Source organism: Megascapheus bottae, chromosome 11 (assembly GCF_031878675.1).
Source record: "Megascapheus bottae isolate mThoBot1 chromosome 11, mThoBot2.hap1, whole genome shotgun sequence".
In the NCBI taxonomy this organism is placed as follows: domain Eukaryota; kingdom Metazoa; phylum Chordata; class Mammalia; order Rodentia; family Geomyidae; genus Megascapheus; species Megascapheus bottae.
Window position 1 is genome coordinate 58941470 of NC_143519.1, and position 16186 is coordinate 58957655.

Below are 16186 nucleotides of genomic sequence, written 5' to 3' on the forward strand. Positions count from 1 at the left end.
TTTGGCAATTGTAAGTTAACTTGATGAAGAGGTCACCACTGAAATTTATATATCACCTTTTTCTCTCATAGAAGTTTAAAATTGCTGGATAAGATGAAAATTTATCCAAGTTTTCAAGATAGTCAAGCCTTGTGTGTTACAGTTTTAGGTATAGAATATTAACATTTGTAACTAAGCTCTGTACTTGGGCACCTCATTCCTGTAATTCTAGACTAAGGGCTGAGGATGGTGGTTTGAAGCCAGGCCACGCAGGAACGTCCATAGTTAACCAGTGAAAAGTGAAAACTGGAGGAGAGTGGCTCAAATGGTAGAGCACAAACTTTAAGTTAAAAGCTACAAGGCCGCACTTAGGGACTGAGGTTGTGTCTGTGCCAGTACATTCCCCAAAAAGACCACCATAAAATACAAATTGTATGGCATCTGCTTACTATAGGAATGTCACACTCGTGATCCTTCTGCCTCCAGAGCAGCTGAGATTAAAAGCATGGACCATCACACTCAGTTTCTCCTTCTTGTCCTTCTTCCTTCCTTCCGTTTACTGTGCTGCTTGTTTTGGGACAAGGTCTGAGACAAGGAGAGCCTAGTTGGCCTTGAATTCCAGATCTTTCTGTCTCAGCCCTCTGGGAGCTGTTATTACACATAAGCTTCACCATAGCTGACATATTATTGTTTCCTACCATAGTATAGTTTTTGCATTTTTTAGGAACACTGCAGAATGCACCATTTCATATAAAATTTGTTTCAGCCTGAGATACTTACATTAATTACATAAACACTCTACATTATTTTCTTGGTTTTAATTTTTTTCCTTGTTATAGTTAGTGAAGTTTGAACTCAGAGGCGTGTGCTTGCCAGGTAGTTTGGGGTTGACTTTATTTTAACCATTGAGCCATACCTCTTGTTAGCTTTGTGCTTGTGATTTTCTGAATAGGGCCTTCCTTTATCCCAAGCTGTCCTGGACTTCTATCCCCTTATTTATGCTTCTCACAGAACTGGGATGACACCATGAATCACCATGTCCAGCTTTTTATTGTTGAGATGAGGGATTGTGAGTACTTGGCTTAGTCTGGCCCTGGACAATGATATTATCAATCCCAGTCTCCTGAGTCGCTAGCATTAGAGGTGTGAGCCACTGAGCCTGGGCTATACATTCTATGGAAGTCTTTCTTCAGATGCATTCATTTTTCTGAGGGAAATGTCTGGAATACAAGTGCTAGCTCATAAAACGTAAGTGTAAATTTTATGAAAATGTCAGATTTTTTCCCCAACAATGTATCTAAAATAATGTAGAAGTGTAAAAATTGCTCTGTATCCTTGATGATCCCATGTGTTTTGGGCTTCTTAAATTTAATTTCTCAGGCTAACAGTGTAGTGGTTTTGGCCTTTCATTTTAATTGTTGATGAGGTACATTTATTCTACACTTACTCCGGGGCTTCATCAAAATTCAAGTCATATGAAGCCCTGTGTATATAGTAATTATATTATGAATATTACATGGAACTATTGGGTTAGTAGTTTGTTCATAAAATCTGAAACGAAAAAGTATGAAATATTCAGAACTGGTAAATCCAGAGAGCAGAATGCTTTCCTAGGTAGGAGCAGGGAATTAGTCTGTCCAAAAGATTGTAAATGATATAGTATTTGAATTAAGGATTACTCCTTGACAAAAGAAATGTAGCATCATCATATACATAGTGTGTATGAAGCCTTCAGGGCTCAGCGTCAAATTAAAGACAAAAAGAAAAATAGCATTTTTATACCAATAATACATTTACATTGTCATTTTTTCCACAGGTGCAGATGGTGCACAACATGCCCTTGGCACCAGAGATGTAATCACACCATCTAATATATTTATGAACATTACTGGAACTATGATACTGAGGTAAAAAGCTCAGTCTAGTTGTTTTTTTTCTGTGTTGATCTTTTGCTCAATGGCAAGATATATGTATAAAGATTTTCTTTGAGCTAGGCACCCGGGACTCATGCCTGGAATCCTAGCTACTCAGGAAGCTGAGATCTGAGGATCAGATTGAAGCCAGTAGTGGCAGCAAAGAATCAGAAGTGGAGCTATGACTCAAGTGGTAGAACGTTAGCCTTGATTGAAAAAAGGGAAAGGATAACATTTAGGCCCTATGTTTAAGCTCTAGTACTGTGTTAGAAAACAGGAGAAGGCCAGTTTGCATTTCAATGTAATCTGCTTTTTCGCCTTAAGTAAGCAGATTTAAAAACATAGAAAAGTGTTATTAGTGAAGAGACTAATTCTCAGCAGTGCTATTAATTGGAACAAAAGGAAAGATCATGAGAAAGAACATGTATAGGAATGTAGGGTTATGTGCTTTCTTCAGCAATAGATATTTGAATATCATAAGTAAAAAGACTGTGATTAGCTGAAGATACATGAGGCTAGTTTTATAGACTCTGGGTTAGAAAGGTCAACTATTGTTTCTTTTAATTGTTACACAGCATTTCACAGAAAAATTCTGAAGCGATGAATAGTGATGAATATAAAGATAAAAACTAGTCATAGAAAATGTCACCACACAAAAAGTTTCAAAATTATCTCCTAGATTTCCATAACCATTTAGTTTGCTGATGTCTTTGAATATTAATATGTTCAGATAATTCCTCCCTGAATACAAGTACCTATGTGCAGATATGATTATACAATCTATCATCTATAAGTCTGTCTTTTCTATCTGTCATTTATATACTTCCTGGTATTGGAATTGGGGCTTGAACTCAGGACTTGTCCTCCTGTTGTGCTTTTATTCCCAATAAATTCCTGGTTGAACTATGCACCCTAGCTATCATTCTGTGTGTCAGGAAGTTGTGTCTGGACATAGGTGTGTGGATTCCTGGTCAATGGCTCTACATCCTAAAAAGACATACTGGCCATACAAGTCGTGTATCAGCCCCTGTATTCATGATCTTTCATGTCATATACATGTTTCTCACATTTTCCTGTCCCATTACTGCTAAGAGAGGGGGAAAAACAAGATGAGGGGCAGAGCAGAGGGAGGGAAATGGGGACCAAGACATAAGAAAGGGTATCAATGTTTGTGAAGTAATGCACCTTCTATCTGGTGAATATAATGTAACATTTCTAATAATTACAATAAAATATATGAAAAAAAGAAATAGCTCTTCTTACCAGATACTTCTCCTTTAGGTAATCGAGAGCCTGGAATTTGGTAGCTCCATGTTCAAAGCCAACCCATCACGAAATTCTGGGAGACTCCCTGTTCACAATAAGTAGCATTAAAGGAGGCAGGCAGTGTGCCTTCTGAGATGAGGTCGAAGCCAGACATGGTGTAGAAAGTTGAGCAAGAGTTAAGAGAAGCCCTAAGTTTAAAAGTTGACATGGTCAGAATCTGAAATCGAGAGAGAGAGAGAGAGAGAGAGAGAAGGAACACACAAGCAGCAAGTAATTGTCCTTTTAATTTCTTTAAGCTTATTATACCTTTTTTCTTCCTAAGTGAAAGTTGTACATTGTGGTAAAACTTTCAGTATTTAAAACTAACACACTGAATAAAATTCCATTGAGTTTTCTTGTCAGTGAAAGCTTTTTCTTAATGCATAGATCAATATGCTCTTGTGTCCTTGTACATCTAGGAAAATATGATTTCTTTTTCTATTGCTGTTGTTCCTAGGACTTTAATTGAGGGCCTGGGCACTGAGATGTTTTTCTTTTTTTTTCTTCTTTCTTTTTTTTTTTGTGCCAGTTCCAAGGCTTGTATTCATAACTGGGGCCCCGAGCTCAGGCCCCAGGACTAGCAAAAAAAAAAAAAGAGAGAGAGAAATAAAGAAAGATAGAAAGAAAGAAAGAAAGAAAAAAAGAAAAGAAAGAAAGAAAGAAAGAAAGAAAGAAAGAGGCATTGTCCTTGCATTTTCACAGGCTAGTGCTCTACCACTTAAGGTACAGCACCACTTTCAGCTTTTTCTATGTATGTGGTACCTAGGAATTGAACCCAGGGTTTCGTGCATGCTAGGCAAACACTACCACTAGGCCATGCTTCCGGCCCACTGAGGTGTTTTTACTCTTGGTTACCACTCACCCATTGGAGCCACAGCTCTACTACTGAATATTTGAAGGTTTATTAGAGATAAGTCTGTTAGACTTTGATTCCTAAGCAGATTTCAAATATGGATTCTGAGATCTCAGCCTCCTGAGAAGTTAAGATTACAGATGCGAGCCAGTAGAGCCCAGCTGACCATTACCTTTTCTTTTGCTTAATTCAGTATTAGGATCCTTCTTGTCATACAAATATCATCTTTTGATACATAAGCAAATTCTCTCCTGGAAAGTGTTTCTGTATTCTATTACTCTCCTAGTGAAAATATTAGTACTTTAAAAAATATGTATTTGATATCCTGTCCTCCAAAGCTTATGGGATGTGCAAGGTTGCTTTCTGTGTTCTTGAGTTAATTGCTTGCTGAAATATTCTCACCAGCCGTACTTCTGTATATCTGTAAGGTTTTTCTATAGTCACATGCTTGAATGACATGAACAATGACCTGACAACAACCATGGCCGCAACAACAGTGGTTTCACATGAAAATCAGAAGAAAAGAGCTCAGTGATAAAGACACTGAAAACAACAAAGTTAATTTTTTCGAATTCAAACATTTTTACTTAATTAATTTTGAATACTAATTAAGGAATAGTAGCCATGAACTATAGCTGAAATAGGATCTTTAGATCTTTATCTTATGCATTTGCTTTTTAATTTTTCCTTTAATCTTTAAGAAGCAGAAAGAACTCCAGGTCTGGTAATGAATAATTATCTTATTTGTATATTTGATGTATGGAATTGAAGGTATTTTCTGAAATACATATACATTTTGAAATACTGTTATTTAATTTATAGATCAAACACCAAATAAATGGAGCAGATGATTCTAATGTCTTCTCTCAGTTGTCTGAATTGGTCTCAGAGGAGTCTGCCTTGCCTCATGATGAGCATTTCTCCATGGAAAATACCACTGAATACCTCTAAGGAGTTCTTTATTGACTAAGAAAATGCTGGTATTTGTCCTTGGCAAACTTCACAGGACTGTGGACAACATGAAGGAGGCCATTGAAGGAATTTCCTTGGTGATTGCACACTCTCAGTCTCTTGCCCATACTCCTGTCACAAATCCTACCAGCGAGGGGTCTTCTATGAAAAAACTTCCACATGATGAAGAATTGAAGGGAAGTTTCCCTCCTGGAGAAAACCATGTGACTTCTTCCTCAAATGCATACACTTCAGTTGAGAGCCTGGACCAGTAGTACCTGAGCAGGGTCAGTTGCATTTCAATATGTTCCACTGGTTTGCAAAGTTTGAATGATTACGCTTCATTTTTTGACATCCTGACTTGTTTGACTGCCTTGTGTTCAGTTAATATTGCTATCATTCAGTGTTCATAATAGAATTGGAGATCTGGGTATTTTTTTTAAACTTCAAGCTCTCATTCTGAATGTCTACAGATTTGGGGTTGTTTTTATTGGAATACCTTTGTTGTTTACAGTGGTGCTTCCAGTATCCTCCATACATGTGCTCTCCACTCTTGGAATAATTTCAACAGTTGCTCTGACTTTATCAGATAGTATACTGAAGAGCATTTTATATATGTCCCATACCTTCTCCTGTCATGTCCTCACTCCCCACTGCTGTCCTTCCCCCAAAAGGTCCTCTTGTGCTTTCCCATTATTCATCTTTAAATCTAAATTTACAAATGGAGAGAAAAATGTGACATTTAGCTCTCAGTGTGATGTATTTGGCTTAGCGTGCTGAGATCTCCTATCCATTTTCCTGATAATGATATCATTCCATTTTTAGAGCAGACTCATTCCTCATTTTGTCCACACACAGCAGTTTTATATGTACTCATTGGTGAATAGGTAGCTTTTGTTTTTTTGTGGGTCATGGGGTTTTAACTCTGGGCCTGGGCTCTTTCCCTGAGCTGTTCTGCTCAAGGCTAGGGCTCTAACACTTTGAGTTTCAGTGCCACTTCCGTTTTTCTGGTGATTAATTGGAGATCAGAGTCTCATGGATTTCCTGCCTAGGCTGGCTTTGCATCGTGATCGTCAGATCTCAGTCTCCTGAGTAGCTAGCATGGCAGGCGTGAGTCACCAGTGCCCAGCTTCAGCTCTTTTGAATAGTGCTAATATAAGCACAAAGGTACAATGAGAAAAGATACATTTTTGTGTTTCTTGACCCCATAAGTATATTGGAAATTGAAATATTTTAACTTTCTGTGGAAGCTGCGTCAGATGCAATAGCCCTTAATGCTTTAAAGCAGCTTCCACAAAATAATGAAGTAGAAGTAAGGCAACTTATTTGAACTAATCAGATAATTTTGAAACAGAAAGTAGGTATAATTCTGAATGTTTTTTTAATAGCAATCAGTGACATGTGACTAAGCTCACATAGAAATGCCATTGATACATTCAGATCACTACACTTAATTTGCAATGGTCAAAAAGCATAATGTAGCTAAAAAACTAGAAGAAAGACAATGCTCTCTTTTAACATGTTATACATTTATCCAAATAAATCAGAAAGGTACATCTCATGCTACAATGAACATGCAAAAATGGTGACAGTGATATCTGTACTGCAGTTTTTATATATGAACTTCCCCAATGCAAATTCCACATTCTGAGTATTTTGTGTGTGAATATATACTATATATGCTTATATGTACCATATATATAGTAAATCTGGTTTATATTAGGTATTACATATAGCATATCTTATATAATACTGTAATCTGTGTTGTGGGTATAATATGTATAATATATACATAGATAGAGGCTCATGTATGAAAATGTACATACATATCCAAAGAAAAACACCAAGATACATATATCCACACATATTTCATATATATGTGATTACAACAAATTAGTGTTTATCCCTTTGTATCTATGCATATTAGGTGCTCATTTATCTCCAACCTTTCATTTTACTGGGAAAAGTAAAGATTTGACTAATAACCTTTTACACTTTTTTTCAGAGAACTCCTAAAGATACAATAGTGCAAGCATATACTACAATATGACTATGCAGAAATATAGACAGTGACACTCTGTGTAAGATTAGTCCTCATTATGATCTTCCTACATGCCAACTTATGGCTTTCTTTGTGTGTATTCAGTGGGCCACAGACATACTTGCCTACATATATACACATATATATGTATATATATACATATATACATGTGCATGTACACATGCATATACACACACAAGCCTCTTTACAGGTAGTATGGATTTCTACTTGCCCATCATTATTTTCCACATGTCTTTTGTGAATATTACTATCCAATCTATCCCATTCAAAAATATAAGAATGCAATATTGTTATGTAATTAAAAAGTACATATGACTCTTGACATTATATGACTTTCTAGATCATACATTCTGGTTAGTATTTCTCTACAGCTAAATGATTAGTGCGATTTGTTCTCATATAAAGTGGTTGCTTATAATTTTTTCATCATTTTTCTATGTCTTTGAGTTTGACAGATTTGTGATAGACCCATTTAGTTTTGCAACACAAGTTCAACATTGGATGTTTTCTGTTTAAGTGTTTAGAGTGGCAGCTTTTTGTGTTGTGCTTTCTTGCTGCTTCTGCAATTTTCTTTTTATTATATAGGTGATATACAGAGGGGTTACCATATCACCAGTCAGGTAATGAATATATTTGTCTTTAGATAATGACATCCCCTCCTTTATTCTCTCCCATATTTCACCTCTGTTCCCTTCCACGAGTTATGTAGTTCATTTTCTACATGATTTCTACTGAATATCACTACCTCATTTGTTCACTCTCTGTCCTTCCACTTTTGTGTACCTCCCTTATCCTCCCCATAGACAGAAGCAGAGAGGCTCTTTGTTCCCCCTCCAAGAGTGCCTGCTTTTGTCTAACGATATATGATTGACCAGAGTCCTCTATGACTTATCATGTCACCATGTATTTTAGATTTATTCTCTGCCTATGTGTCATTTGTCTTTCTGAACTTGACTTATCTTCACTTAATATGATTTGTTCTGGGCCCATCCATTAACTCGCAAATGACAGATTTTTTTTTTTTGCCATTCCTGGAGCTTCAGTTCAGAGCCTGGGCAGTGTCCTTGGGATTTTTGAGGCTAGCACGCTACCACTAGAGCCACAGCACCACTTCCAGCTTTTTTCCAATATGAGATACTAAGGAATTGAACTCAGGGCTTCGTACATGGTAGGTGAACACTCTACGACTAGGCCACACTCCAGGCTCCCAAATTACATTCTTTTATTTTATTTTTTGGTCAGTCCTGGGTTTGAACGCAGGGCCTGAGCATTGTCCTTTGGCTTTTTAATCAAAGATAGTGCTCTACCACTTGAGCCATAGCACCACTTCTGGCTTTTCCATATATGTAGTACCAAGGAATTGAACCCAGGTCTTTGTGCGTCCTGGGCAAGCATTCTACCACTAGGCCAAACCCCCGACCCCAAATTACATAATTTTTAATGGCAGTGTAAAACTACATTGTGTATCAGTATTGCATCACTTGGATCCACTCACCACTGTAGGCCATCTGGACTGTTCCCATAACTGGGCTATTATGAATATTACAGAAATGAACATAGAGGTGCAACTGTATTTACAGTGTTCTGGCTTGTGTTTTTCTGGATAGATGCCCTGAAATGATATGGCTAGGTCACAGTTAAGGGATTTTTTGAGGAACCTCTAGACTGCTGTCCAAAACAGTTGATTAGTTCACAGTGAAATAGGATTCCTTTTCCCTCAAATCCCCCCAGCATTTGTTGTTTTAACTCCTAATGTTGGGCAATGTAACTGGAATAAGATGGAATCTTAGAGACATTTTGATTTGCATTTGCTTTATGGCTAGGGATGGTGGATTGCACGTCCTCTGTTTCTTTGTCATTCTTACCTCTTCCTCTGAGAAGTGTCTGCTCACTGTTTCTCATTCATTCACAACAGCTGCACTGCTATGACTTTGAAAATAGCTCCTTGGTCTCTACATATCTTTATACACATGTGTATTTATATGCAGATATCTAGCCTTTGATGGAAGACTTCACAAGTATGGTTCATTTTTGTTTGATTAAGTCATGGGCCTTGAACTCATGGCCTGGGTGTTGTCTCAGTTCATCAGCTCAAGGATAGTACTCTATTGCTTTGAACCTCAGCATCATTTTAAGTTTTCTGATGGTTTACTGGAGAAAAGAGTCTCTCAGATTTCTTGCCTGGTTGCTTTGAACTCTGATCCTGAGAGCTTAGGCTCCTGAGTAGATAGGAGTGCATGAGCCATCAGTGCCCAGCTGTTCATTTTCGTCTGTGCTAAATGATTAAACTATACACAGTCAAGGACCATGTGAATTCATAGACTTAGTTTTTCATTGATGTTAGCAATAATTCACCTAATACCAACTTTACATACTGTAAATGCAAAGGGTATTTCCTGTTTTTGTCTAGAAATGAAGCTTCTTCTAGCAAAAGTTAAAATGTAAACTCTCCAAAACAAAGCTTTTATGCAAGATTGAGACATATTACTTTCCTAGCTAACCTAATTCAGTGTTCATTGGGCTTTTGTTGTTTCATGTATTTTGTATTTCATGTACTAATTGGAGTTCAATATGATATAACATCTAAATTTCTGCTTCTATGTCTTCTCTATTTCTTGTTTGCTCTAGTGTTGGCTGTCTGTCCTGCCGCTCTGATGGATAAAAGCATCTGCAGGTGGAATGCAGGACTCCATCCAAAGTGATGCTTAGCATTTCAAGCTGCAGAGTCCTGAGGTATGAGGGATTGACGCAAGGTCAAATAGCTCTTCCTCATCTGAAATCTTTGTCACGTCCCAGGACTTATTGTGAGTGGCGTACACAGACTGTGATTATCTGACTAAGCATTGTGGTTGCAAGTACTTGACATCACAACGGAAAATGTCTTTGACTTTGTTTACTGTTTCTGTTTCATTTCAAAATTGAACATAATTGCATCCCTGAGCAAGATATGGACAGGCTTTCGAGTATACTATGTATTGTTATATTCCAGAATGGCTTAACAGTCAAGAGGACAAGTACATGGATATGCCAGGTATTTGGCTGGGCAGTCCAGTATATGATAATATTTGTTAGTATATTGTCCACATTTTCAACATTGCAAATACACAAAACGTTAATTTGGACAATATCAGAGAAATCACACTTTTTGTCTACAGTGCTGGGTATTGAAAGCATGGCCTTGTGCATGCTAGGCATGTGGTCTGCCAGTTGAGCTACATCTCCAGCTTATGTTTCCCCTCTACCACTTCTCTCCGGTGGTGAGATATGAACTCAGATCCTTGAACTTTCCAATTAAGTTTCAAAATAGAACACGAGGACCTAGTGATACCAATAGTCTGTCTTGTATACTGGTATTGTCACAATATTCTAAAGCACTCAGATGACAAGGACATGGACTCCTCAGGTGTTTAGGTCCAGACACCAACTGAGGACATTACTCCTTGGAGACCCTTATCCCCCAGTGCTGTGATGTAAATTGTTAGTGCATAGGATCTTACTTGGTGATTATTTGTTCTTGTACTCCAGAAAATGCATACAACCCCTCGAATTGGGTTTCATACACAGGTGGTTTGATGAGGATTTTTTAAGAGTTCTCTTCTCTGCTCAGTAGAAGAAGAACTGCATCTCCTCACTGGTGTCTCAGTCATTCACCCAACTTGTCAAAGGGCAGAATGGCACAGACAAAAGCTGTACTGCTGTGGCCTTCAAACTAGTTCCTCACAAACTTGGTGCTTGTTTTCAGTACATCTTTATACACATTCTATCTATATTCAGGTGTCTGAACTTTTTTGGCTGACTCCTCTGGATGTATGTGTACTCTGCTCCTTATTATCAGCACTGAATTGTTGAATTCTACACAGTCAAATACTATGTGAATTTCTACACCTACTTGTCCTTCCCAAATGCCTATAATTCACCAAAAACTGACTCTACAAGGCTGTATTTCATGCCTTTTCCTAGAAATGAGTTTTCTTGCTTCACTTAAGTGTTCACCTCTGCTAAACAAAGGTTTTATGAAAGGATGAACAAGAGTTCATGCCTTATGAATCTACACCAGTGTTTCCTGTGGTTTTGTGGGTTATTTTCTAGTTCACTTGCTATGTGGGATACAGTTCAAGACTTCAAGCATTAATTTCCTTTTTCAGGGTTTTAAAGTTTTCATCCAAAAGGTCCTTTACGTTCTTAGTTCAGGTAATTCCTAGGTACTTTATTTTCATTGAGGCTATTGCAAAAGGAGTTGCTTTCCTGATTGTTGCCTCATTCTTCTCACTGTTGGCGTACAGGAAGGCAGTTGGTTTTTGAGGGTTAATTTTATACCCTGCTACCCTTCCAAAGTTTTGAATCAGCTCAAGGAGCTTGGGAGTAGAGTCTATAGGATTCTTTAAATATAGAATCATGTCATCTGCAAAGAGGGATAGTTTTACTTCCTCTTTCCCTATTTGGATCCCCTTTATGCTTGCTTCTTGCCTTATTGCACTGGCTAGGAATTCTAATACTATGTTAAAGAGGAGTGGAGAGAGTGGGCATCCTTGTCTCATTCCTGATTATAGAGGGAATGGCTTTAGCTTTTCGCCATTAAGTATAGTACTAGCTGTGGGTTTGTCATACACAGCCTTTATTATATTGAGGAATGTTCCATGGATTCCTAGTTTCTCCAGAGCTTTTAACAAAATAAAGGGGTGTTGGATCTTGTCAAATGCCTTTTCTGAATCTATTGAGACAATCATGTGATTTTTGTCCCTGCTGCTGCTGATGTGTTGAATTATATTAATTCGTTTGCGTATGTTGAACCAGCTTTGCCTTTCTGTGATGAATCCTGTTTGATCATAGTGTATAATTTTTTTGATGAGCTGTTGTCAATGGTTGGCCGGTATTTTGTTGAGAAGTTTTGCATCGATGTTCATCAAAGAAATAGGTCTACAGTTCTCTTTCTTTGATGAATCTCTGTCTGGTTTGGGGATGACGGTTATACTGGCTTCATAGAATGAGTTTGGTAAAGAACCTTCATTTTCAATTTCGTTGAAGAGCTTGAGGAGTATTGGTGTGAGCTCTGTTTTGAAGACTTTATCGAATTCAGTTGTGAATCCATCTGGCCCTGGGTTTCTCTTAGGTGGAAGGTCTCTTATTGCCATTTCTATTTCAGTGCTTGAAATAGCCCTGTTTACTTGGGTTAGTTCTTCTTGGTTCAGTGTGGGTATGTTAATATTGGCTAGGAATTCATCCATTTCTTCTAGATTCTCAAATTTGTTGACATAAAGTTTTGAGAAGTATTCCCTCATGATACTCTGGATCTTGGTAATTTCTGTCGTGATATTACCATTTTTGTCTGTGATTTTGTTTATTTCAGTATGCTTCCTTCTTCTTCTTCTTCTTTTTTTTTTGCCAGTCCTGGGCATGAGCTTAGGGCGTGAGCACTGTCCTTGCACTTTCTCAAGGCTAGACCTCTACCACTTGAGCCTCAACACCACTTCCAGGTTTTTTCTATGTATGTGGTTCTGAGGAATCGAACCTGGGTCTTCGTGCATGCTAGGCAAGCACTCTACCACTAGGCCAAACTCCTAGTCCCTCCCTTCTTTTTTGGTAAGAGTTGCTAAGGGTTTGGATGGAGCAAATCACAATCTTCATAATTTTGAGTTTTCTTAACTGGCATTTCTCAGTTAAACACATTTTTCACTATTTCAAAATAGCCAACATAGAGACTCTGTAAAGCAACAAAAGCCTCCACTTTAGGGGGGATGACAGATGTAAAGTCAGTATCCTAATCTCTTTCTCTTTTTTTAGCTTCTTAACAGCAGTAAGAAATGAAGGCAACATTTAGAATGAGTCCTTACATTATCAAAATTCTTAGGTATTTTCCTCATTGTGACTAATTACATACCATGGAAAAAGAGCCCAGCTGAGACTTGCAGACAGTAACATGGAAAGAACAAGCCCTTGCTTCTAGGCTTGCTTATGACCATGAGAACAGTGAAGGTGCTGAAACAGCGATGACACAATCTGTTGTCATGCACTAGAGAAAGGACTGTGGTTTGGGAGATAGTGCCTCATCAGGAGGAATGACATCTCCACATAGCTGCACTAGATGATTCTGTACCATTAGTGAGGGGTCCTCTACAGAGAAGAGATTCTTTATCTGCCTTTTTCTCCAATATGTTTTTTTTTTTGGTAAGGGAACCTTTCAATACTTTTTGGCTCCCAGCAATTTGCTCAAAAAGGAATTTTTAGAATTCTCTTTGAGAAACAACAGATGTCTGGTGATGAACCAACTGAGAAGAGCTGATAAAGTGAACTGCCACATTTCCAATTAGCAAAAGCACTTCTACTGGATGCGAGTGGCTGATGTCTGTAATCCAAGCTACTCAGGAGGCAGAAGCTGAGAGGACTGAAGAATAATGCCAGCCAGGGCTGAAAACTTTGAGATAATCCATCTCTATATACTTAGCCAGAAGTTGAGCTAGAGATCTAGCTCACCTGGTAAAGTGCCACTTGTGAAGAGTTCAAGCCTACTGAGCAGCAGGCCACTGAGTTTAAGCCCCAGGATGGGCAAACAATGAAAGGGCAATAGTGAGAAAGATGCCTGAAAATGCAATAGGGCAATGCAAGATGCAATAGGGCAGTGCTGTACCACTTCACATCTCCAACTCAGGCTATTTTGGTTCTGAAGTTAGAGCTAAGAATGAAAGGATTTCCTGCCAGGGCTGGCTTTGAAACACCATTCTCCAATCACAGCCCATATCTAGAAATACAGACGGGTGCCAGTCACCAGAGTTGGGCTAGATGTTTTGGAGTTGTTGGATTTTTTTTTAAGAGTGCATATGTTTGGTGTCATGCCAAACTTCTTGTGAGGTAAAAGGACCTGATGAATAGAATTTCCTTCAAAGTAATCCTGGTTGAGGAAAGAAGAGTAGGAATGGTGACCCAGGGTTTGAGAAGAGTGGGGAAGGAATAAACAAAGCATGACTGTAGGTTGGGCTGAACCATGCACTGTATGGTTCCATCTTTGTGTGTTAGAGTCTGGATATGAAATGTGCACTTAAAAGGCTCATAGGTGGAAGGCTTGATACCCAGTACACCAGCAGCATTCAGAGGTGGGCATTGGGAAGTAATTATATTATGAGGCTTTTGACTTTATCCACAGATTCATTCGTTGAGGGCTTCCTAAATTTAAAGCATTAGTAGGAGGTGGGGAAAATGTTCAGAGTTGGGGCCTCATGAAACCAAAGAAGTCACTGACCCTTCCTTCTCCTCAGCTTCCTGGGCACCTTGAGGTGAGCAGTCTTCTCCACAACACCCACCTCCTTGACATGATTGTTCAGTGACAGTGTAGGCCCAAAGAAATGGGATCACATGGCCATGATGTAAAGCCTGAAACTGTGAGGCCAAATTAATCTTTCCCCACTTGAAGTTCTTTGGTCAGGTACTTTTTTTATAGTGATCAACACTCCAATCCAATATAATTGGGATTTTTCATACAGTAGATAGTTTAAAGTACATTAAGAATATGGAATGAGAGTAAGTATATGATAATGTCTGCTGGAACAAGATTCATAAAATACTTATTATCCCAGTTCATTCTGTTTTCTTCTGTGTGTCTTTATCTCTCATTCTTGGTCTTAGAATACCTCATTCTTTCTCTTCTCTGAACTCCTCTTTCCCCTACATGAGGGTCATCACGAAAGCATCCTGGCAATGTTCTAGAGACCTTGAATTGCTCATTGCCATAGTGAAAGTTGGTGAAGAATCCAATTCCTCTTTCTAGGGAAATCTATGGCTAGTAGATCATCTACCAGCCAGAGATCATCTTCAGGCATCAGAAAACCTCAGATATTTGACCTTCATTTTGGGGAGTGGACTCAATTCCAGAAGCTGTAGGGAATAAAGAATACGAAATGGAATGTGTCATGCTCTGCTGAGAACCAAGCCAATAGCCTATGAGGCTACAGATGTGGGCCTCCAAAGATCAGGAAATGGTTAGGAGTCACAAGTCCTCTGCCATCATTGATAAAGAAGGGTTACAGCTGCAACCAGGATAAATGTGCCACTAACATCTCCCCATAAATAACTTTTTGTGAAAAGAGAAAATTTACTTGGGAGGACTTTCTACTCCTTGAAATTTATTGCTCAAATTTGTATCAGTTCCTCATTCTCCGAAGTACTCCAGGCTATCCTACAGAAAAGGGGTTAATACAATCACAGTGCATATCTGGCCTGGAACTTTCTTACTTCTCAGATTTTCAAGTAGCTGAGATTACAGGCATGCCTCCACAATGCCCACCTTTCCTTAGATTCCTTTAAAATTATTTTATTATTATTTGTAAAAACTCATTATAAAGGTGTTGTACGGAGAGGTACAATTACATAAGTCAGAAAGATAGAGCTTTTTGAAAATATTGAGTCTTATTTCTTAAATACAGAGTTACACACTCGTGCCTATATCCTACAACATTAAGGAAATGGAAGGAAGGTAGGAGTGGGTTGGCACGGAGGGAGGAGAATGTTGAAAGTGTGACCTTACTCACAATGCACTGAATTCTCAAACTGCTTTTTTGAATGGCAACGACTTACAGATAGTAAAAATAGAACTTAAAATGCTGTTCATCGTAGTAATTCTGAATTTGGGCATTCCCACCCATTTGTGTCTCACTGCTCTCACTATAGGCTTGGCCCAGAACAAGAATACAAGGTTACAAGGCCAGTAAATAACTGTACATTAAACAAGGCTGTATTAAGCCAGGCTTTCATTTTCACTTAATCACCATGAGCTAAGCATTTCCTTAATATTTTACCATGAATGTTTCAGAACTGGCAAAATCAATACATATAAAAGACTAGGTATCATAACCTTGTTCCTACCTTTGCAGTTAAAAATGTGCCAGTTACAAGAAGACAGACACAGGTCACTGTCCCTGTGTGTCCTAGAAAAGAGGAGAAATGAGTTCAAGAAACCTTTGTTCCAGTGTAAAAATACACTCACAAATACTCATTTGGTATTGGTACTGTTTCTTCTGAAGTGTTGCTGTCTCAAAATTGCCATTTGAGAAATGTTAAGACTTTCTTTTTCATTAATGTAATGAAAATAATAAATAGGGCCATGCACGCTGGTCCTCATGTATAATCCCAGAT

General features: G+C 38.3%; 1 long non-coding RNA gene across 3 annotated transcripts in view; it reads left to right on the forward strand.

The window, feature by feature from the left end:
• Positions 1-16186, forward strand: part of LOC150057176 (uncharacterized) — a 44457-nt gene that overhangs the window by 477 nt on the left and 27794 nt on the right. Inside the window, exons 2-4 of one of the 3 annotated variants that reach the window (XR_016537139.1) lie at positions 1796-1886; positions 4873-5288; positions 9692-10094. This is a non-coding gene — a long non-coding RNA (uncharacterized LOC150057176). Of the gene's footprint in view, positions 1-1795; positions 1887-4872; positions 5368-9691; positions 10438-16186 lie in introns of those variants that run through there. The other 2 variants (XR_016537138.1, XR_016537137.1) reach the window with 2 other exon arrangements.